Genomic DNA, 7,508 nt, shown 5'->3' on the forward strand with positions numbered 1-7,508 from the left:
ACTTTATTTTTCTTTTCTTTTTGTTGTATCAACCTAGAGGCATGGATGAGGGGTTGTGCTGTCAATTTTTGAGGTTGTGGGGTGTTTACTTTTGTTGTTTTGTCCGCTGCCGTGATGCCATCACTCTTTTATATATATAGATTGCGACCTTTTGGGTACGGTTTGCTAGGTCTCTTCTTTTGGCCAAGGCTTTGGGAAGCGGTCAAAGCGGAGGGCTGTTTTGTGCCTCTTTATTTTTATTTCCCAGCAAATTTCGCCGCCAACGGACCCAAGAGAACAGTGGGACGGACCCCCCCCTTTGCCCTCCCCATCTCCAGTCGCCAGAGGTAGACTCTCTCTTTTATGAATGGAAGGAAACACGGCACCAAAGGCTCGGCCAGCTCCACTTTGCCTCCAATTTTGGCTCCGGCTGTTTCTATAGAGACCGAAAGGAAGCTTTTGGTCAGCTACCCGGCTATTAAAGTGTAGCGCATTGAGAACTTTCTTCATGCTGTGATACCTATTCAAGGAGCAGAATAGGGTCTGAACTAATCCATGAAAGTTGTCATGCTCTGAGCTCGTCGCCGGCCCTTTTTCCCTTTTCAATCTGGCCTAGAACTATACTGTACTTCACAGTTCATTGGCCCTTCAGATGCAAGGACTCAATATCCCTGCAGGAAATAGTCTGTCTCGGCGAACAGTAGTGTTGAACGTGGAAAGGCCTTGTTCCTCTCCTCCGACATAATTAGTCGCTCTTCACAAATGAGCCTCAAGTTTAGGAGAGATTCCTTTCTTTCTTTCTTTCCTCCTCCTCCTCCTCGTCCCATTTCCATTCTCTTCCCTCTTTCCCTTTCTTCTTAACTTTCTCAACCTGACTCTGTTTGGCAAAGTTTCCCCAAATCTCTCTTGTCTCCATCTATTAGGGATGTCTTTCCCTTTTTCCTTCTCTTTTTCCCTTTTTCTCTTCCTAAACATATCTGACACCAAGGAGCCGGAGTGGTCCTGAGTGAAGGCACTATATAAACAAGGTAAACAACAGTGTTTTTTTTTCTTCTCATTTTCGTTCTATGTTTGGTCCGAACGTCACCGAAACCAATATTTCTGTGTACAGGTTGGTTGGCTTTTTCCGCCTCCCTTTCCATCCCGTGAAAGGAGAATATATCCTTTTAATTTCTATGATCCATGGGAGTGATGGCCAACCTATGACACGCGTGTCAGCACTGACACGCCTAGCCATTTTTGCTGACACGCTGCCGCATGCAGATTGATTGGATGACTAATGTCTTTTGTGGCCAAATTTGGTGTGATTTGGTCCAGTGGTTTTGTTGTTTACTCCATGGGAATTATGCACATTACATGTATATATATGTATGTGTGTGTGTATGTGTGTGTGTGTGTATACACACACACACACACACACACACACACACACACATATATATATATATATATATATATATATATATATATATATATATATGATATCATTCCATTATTATTCTATTATCATTGTAGTATATTATTATATTATTACTATTATATTATTATTATATTATTTATCATTCATGACTACATTGAAACTAGTGCAGTTTTCTTGTACTTTTTTGTCTGCTGTGCTTTGAGGAGTTTCTGATTTTTGACTTCAATCAAGGCAGGTTCTTCACTTTGCTTTATATATGTAATCATTCTATTATTATTCTATTATTATTGTAGTACAGTAGAGTCTCACTTATCCAACACTCGGTTATCCAACGTTCTGGATTATCCAAGCCATTTTTGTAGTCAATGTTTTCAATACATCGTGATATTTTGGTGCTAAATTCGTAAACACAGTAATTATTACATAGCATTACTGCGTATTGAACTACTTTTTCTGCCAAATTTGTTGTATAACATGATGTTTTGGGGCTTAATTTGTAAAATCATAACATAATTTGATGTTTAATAGGCTTTTCCTTAACCCCTTCTTATTATCCAAGATATTCACTTATCCAAGTTTCTGCCAGCCTGTTCAGCTTGGATAAGTGAGACTCTACTGTATATATATGTGTGTGTGTGTGTGTGTGTATATATATATATATATATATATATATATATATATATATATATATATATATATAATTCTATTATTATTCTATTATTATTGTCGTATATTATTGTATACTGTTATATTATTATTATATTATTCCTTAACCCCTCCTTATTATCCAAGATATTCGCTTATCCAAGCTTCTGCCAGCCTGTTTAGCTTGGATAAGCAAGACTCCACTATATATATCTATATCTATATCTATATCTATATCTATATCTATATCTATATCTCTATCTCTATATCTATATCTATATCTATATCTATATCTATATCTATATCTATATCTATATCTATATCTATATACACACACACACACATACACACACACACACACACACACACACACACACATATATACAGTAGAGTCTCACTTATCCAAGCTGAACAGGCTGGCAGAAACTTGGATAAGTGAATATCTTGGATAATAAGGAGGGGTTAAGGAAAAGCCTATTAAACATCAAATTAGGTTATGATTTTACAAATTAAGCCCCAAAACATCATGTTATACAACAAATTTGGCAGAAAAAGTAGTTCAATATATATATATATAATCATTCTATTATTATTCTGTTATTATTGTATATTATTATATTAATACTGTTATATTATTATTATATTATTCCTTAACCCTCCTTATTATCCAAGATATTCGCTTATCCAAGCTTCTGCCAGCCCGTTTAGCTTGGATAAGTGAGACTCTACTGTATATATATCATTCTATTATTATTGTCGTATATTATTATATTATTACTATTATATTATTATTATATTATTCATGACTACATTGAAACTACAATAGAGAGAAATCAGCGTGGAAACTGCAAGAGGTACCATAGATTGTTGTACGTGGAAATAACGGTAGTAAATAGCTTTTGATTTATTAAATACAGTTATGTATTGCAATTATATATTTTTGTTATTGAAACTATATATATTGTGAAATTATGGGGTTTTTTTCTCAAAGTGACACACCACCCAAGTCATGTTAGGGTTTTTTTGGGTGAATTTTGACACACCAAGTGCAAAAGGTTGCCCATCATTGATCTATGGCTTCCAATAGCAGTAGGGGACGATGGATGGGACAAGCCAACCGCAGCCTAAATTAAGACTTCACTGTATATTAATAATGTTTTAAAGATTGCAAATGCCTTGAATGGCACAGACCAAAAGGGGGCACCAGGGTATCGGAAAGCGAAGGTGCTCCGAAAACATTAATGGGGAAATTAAAGTTTAATATGACTTTTTTTCCTGGTCTATTGTTAGAGATAGCAAGAAACAGAAAAAGTTGAAGCAAAGTTTTGGATAATACATACATACATACACATATATATATGAACAACTCTTTGATTCATAGCAGCTGTACAGATCCAGTAAGTCTTCTCTCCCATCCCTTGATTAAGTTGTATTACGTTTCTAAGGAGCTTAGTTTGCTTTGGAGAAAAAAGGAGGAAAAGGCTTTAGCATGGAAATGTTTGGCATGGGCTTCTTTGCACAGTGTCATGAACTGCATAATTGGCCAGAACCAGGCGCTGGATTTCTCTTTCTGCGAGTGAGTATTTAGGGAGAAAATAAAAAGAGAATTGTTTGAACGTTGACGACATCCGAAATGCAATTGTCGATGCCCTTTGCCTGTGTGTTCTGTGGGGAGTTTTCTGGGTTTCGTCTGTCCGAGAAGGCAATTGTATTCTTTGGAGGAGAATCTATATATATCTATATAAGAGGGTATGTGTTTGAAATTGCTCCCTCAATGGCTTTGGACCATACAAAGCTAAACGCCTTTCTTCTCCCCAACAAACAGTTAATCAACCCAGCAACCATTTTGTCTCCCTGCTTCCATTTTATGGATTTTTGGGGGGGTCACAATGTTGTCCTTTGTCTGAATTAATAGGAAATCTATCATCGAGGGCTGCTCCTGGTTTGAGGCCGGGGCCTTGGCTTCCTTAATTGATGCACGATTTTGCTCGTTCCGGTGACCGTTTGTCAAATCTGAGCCAATTTTGCACCTATGAACGGGAAAAATATATATTTTAAGAGGGCCTTTTTTTGTTATTGAATGCCTCCTTGGTGTTTATCAAGGGCACCAACTTCAGGATCGTTGTGTGTTTGTGTATTCCTTTTAAAAAAGAGTTTTGAAATGCATCCGATGACGTGAAATGTAGAAAGACTTTTTCCGATGACGTGAAATGTAGAAAGACTTTTTCCGATGACGTGAAATGTAGAAAGACTTTTTCCGATGACGTGAAATGTAGAAAGACTTTTTCCGATGACGCGAAATGTAGAAAGGCCTTTTCCGATGACGTGAAATGTAGAAAGACTTTTTACGATGACGTGAAATGTAGAAAGACTTTTTACGATGACGTGAAATGTAGAAAGACTTTTTTCCGATGATGTGAAATGTAGAAAGACTTTTTCCGATGACGTGAAATGTAGAAAGACTTTTTCCGATGACGCGAAATGTAGAAAGACTTTTTCCGATGACGTGAAATGTAGAAAGACTTTTTCCGATGACGTGAAATGTAGAAAGACTTTTTCCGATGACGTGAAATGTAGAAAGACTTTTTCCGATGACGTGAAATGTAGAAAGACTTTTTCCGATGACGTGAAATGTAGAAAGACTTTTTCCGATGACGTGAAATGTAGAAAGACTTTTTTCCGATGACGTGAAATGTAGAAAGACTTTTTTCCGATGACGTGAAATGTAGAAAGGCTTTTTCCGATGACGTGAAATGTAGAAAGACTTTTTTCCGATGAATATTGAACTACTTTTTCTGTCAAATTTGTTGTATAACATGATGTTTTGGTGCTTAATTTGTAAAATCATAACCTAATTTGATGTTTAATAGGCTTTTCCTTAATCCTTCCTTATTATCCAAGATATTTGCTTATCCAAGCTTCTGCCGGCCCGTTGGATGAGTGAGACTCTACTGTATTAGGATTTCATAGAGTACGTTTAGATTTTCAAAACAGCCAGTTGCTCGAGCTTTTGGTTTTGTGAAAAATGCCGGAATATTGGTATAGTTATGTGTTAAATCTGTTCTTTAATATGAGATGGATGCTCAGCTTTGTGAAATAAGCCAATAAGTACAAACAACAATATTTTTTGATTTCTTGCCAATTGAGTTGGTCCAAAGATCTGGCATTTTGCTTTTATAAGCTGCCGAGTCGAGGGTTATGCTAACAACATTGCGGCGGGATTCGTATTGAGTTTTGGTTTTCTAAACAGTCATGAATATAATATAATATCATAGCTGTTGTAAATATTCACTGACGTTTTCTCCCCATTCGAGGGGAAAGCAATGGCCATGCTAAACACTTCCGGGTTCATCCTCGGCGACAAAGGCATGACAACAAAGGCCAAGGAAATCAATGGCGAGAAAAGCCAAAATAAAGAGCAGGCCACGAGGCCAAGGGATGTTTTGCTGCCCAAACATAAAACGCCTTAGTCCTGGCAAGCACAAAGCCATTGCAAAATTTCGCACAAAGCGAACACGGAAACAAAATAAAGAAAGTCTCCTATTTAGAGCTGGAAACCTAGCATGCCGTTCGATGTTTGCGACAAGAATTATTTTAAGATCCTTTGCATTTTGGAGAGGGCTGTGTTGGGCTTTATTTTATACACAACACTCACAACAAGTTAAACGAAAGCTTTTTTTTTTGGAATTAATGGATCTTTTGGGTTGCTGTGAATTTTCCGGGCTGTATGGCTATGTTCCAGAAGCATTCTCTCCTGATGTTTCACCCACATCTATGGCAGGCGTCTTCAGAGGTTGTGAGGTCTGTTGGAAACTAGGCACAACCTCATAACCTCTATGGATGCCTGCCATAGATGCGGGTGAAACGTCAGGAGAGAATGCTTCTGGAACATAGCCATACAGCCCGGAAAATTCACAGTAACCCAGTGATTCTGGCAATGAAAGCTTTTGACAACACAATACAGTGTTCCCTCACTTATTGTGGGGGTTAGGTTCCAAGACCACCCGCAATAAGTGAAAATCCGCAAAGTAGGGACACTATATATATATTTTTAATATTTATACATTATTTTAGTACAGTAGAGTCTCACTTATCCAACATAAATGGGCTGGCAGAATGTTGGATAAGCGAATATGTTGGATAAGAAGGAGGGATTAAGGAAAAGCCTATTAAACGTCAAATTAGGTTATGATTTTACAAATTAAGCACCAAAACATCATGTTAGACAAAAAAAAAGTTAGAAAAAGTAGTTCAATACGCAGTAATGCTATGTAGTAATTACTGTATTTATGAATTTAGCACCAAAATATCACAATATATTGAAAACATTGACTACAAAAATGCTTTGGATAATCCAGAACGTTGGATAAGCAAGTGTTGGATAAGTGAGACTCTACTGTAGTTATACACTATTTTAAGTCTTTATCAACCAATCGTGTGTTGATAAATCGCCTCCTTCTCCTCTCGTTGCCGCTTGGCTCCTTTTCGCTCCCGTTGGCTTCTCTTTTTTCCCTTCTTTATGCTGTAAATTGTAATTTTTTTAATGATTTTAGAGTTTATTGAAAAACCACAAAACAGCGAATCCGCGAAAAGTGAACCACGAAGTAGTGAGGAAACACTGTAATCTTTAGTTGGGTGTTTTCCATTCTATTCCTTTCTGAAATGCAGGCACTATTTTCATTTTGGGAGATTAGTCAGTGCCTTTTTTCCCATCCGTGTCTGTCCATCAACAAAAAAGTTAAAATCTTAAAAACACACACATGTTAATGTATGGATCCAACATAAATATGGGTTGCATACTTCTGATGAAATTCGAAGCTTCCTTCTCCGTGCATGCTCTGTGTATTTGTATATTTTCATTGGGCCTTTTGCTCTCATCTTATCCGTTTCTGCTCTCGTCCAAACATGACCAATCTGATTCCAAACTGGTCCAGTTTCGCAGTATTTTCCTTCCCGAAAAGGCCAAAAAAAAGAGTGTGTTCTTGCTTAACCCTCGGCCCTTGTTACATTGGGACCGGTGTTGGATAACCTTCATATCCTTCCTAAGAGCTGATAATTCTGGTTTTGATAGCGCAGGGGAGATAAGAGCTTTGTTTTGGTTGCTTTAACCCCGTGGCACCAGAAAGATCCAAAACATAAAATGGAAATCATCGCTCAGGCTGTGCAACTGGGTTAGAAGAAGCGAAATGGCATGGTTTCTCGTTTATGGTGTGCGAAGATGTCTCGATATCGTTGCTATTGGTGCCTATAGTTGGACCGCATTGGTGGAAATAGAAATCCTTACATTGTTAAGCGATATTGTAGTGTGACTCCTTACCAAAATGGTTTGCATTCTCTGGATATCTATTCCTTTTCCTTATTAACAGCAGGAATTACCTGCTGTTAATTCCTCCTTTGAAATGGACTTACCGTATATACTCGAGTATAAGCCGACCCGAATATAAGCTGATGCACCTAATTTTAC

This window comes from Anolis carolinensis, unplaced genomic scaffold (genome assembly GCF_035594765.1).
Source record: "Anolis carolinensis isolate JA03-04 unplaced genomic scaffold, rAnoCar3.1.pri scaffold_12, whole genome shotgun sequence".
NCBI lineage: Eukaryota > Metazoa > Chordata > Lepidosauria > Squamata > Dactyloidae > Anolis > Anolis carolinensis.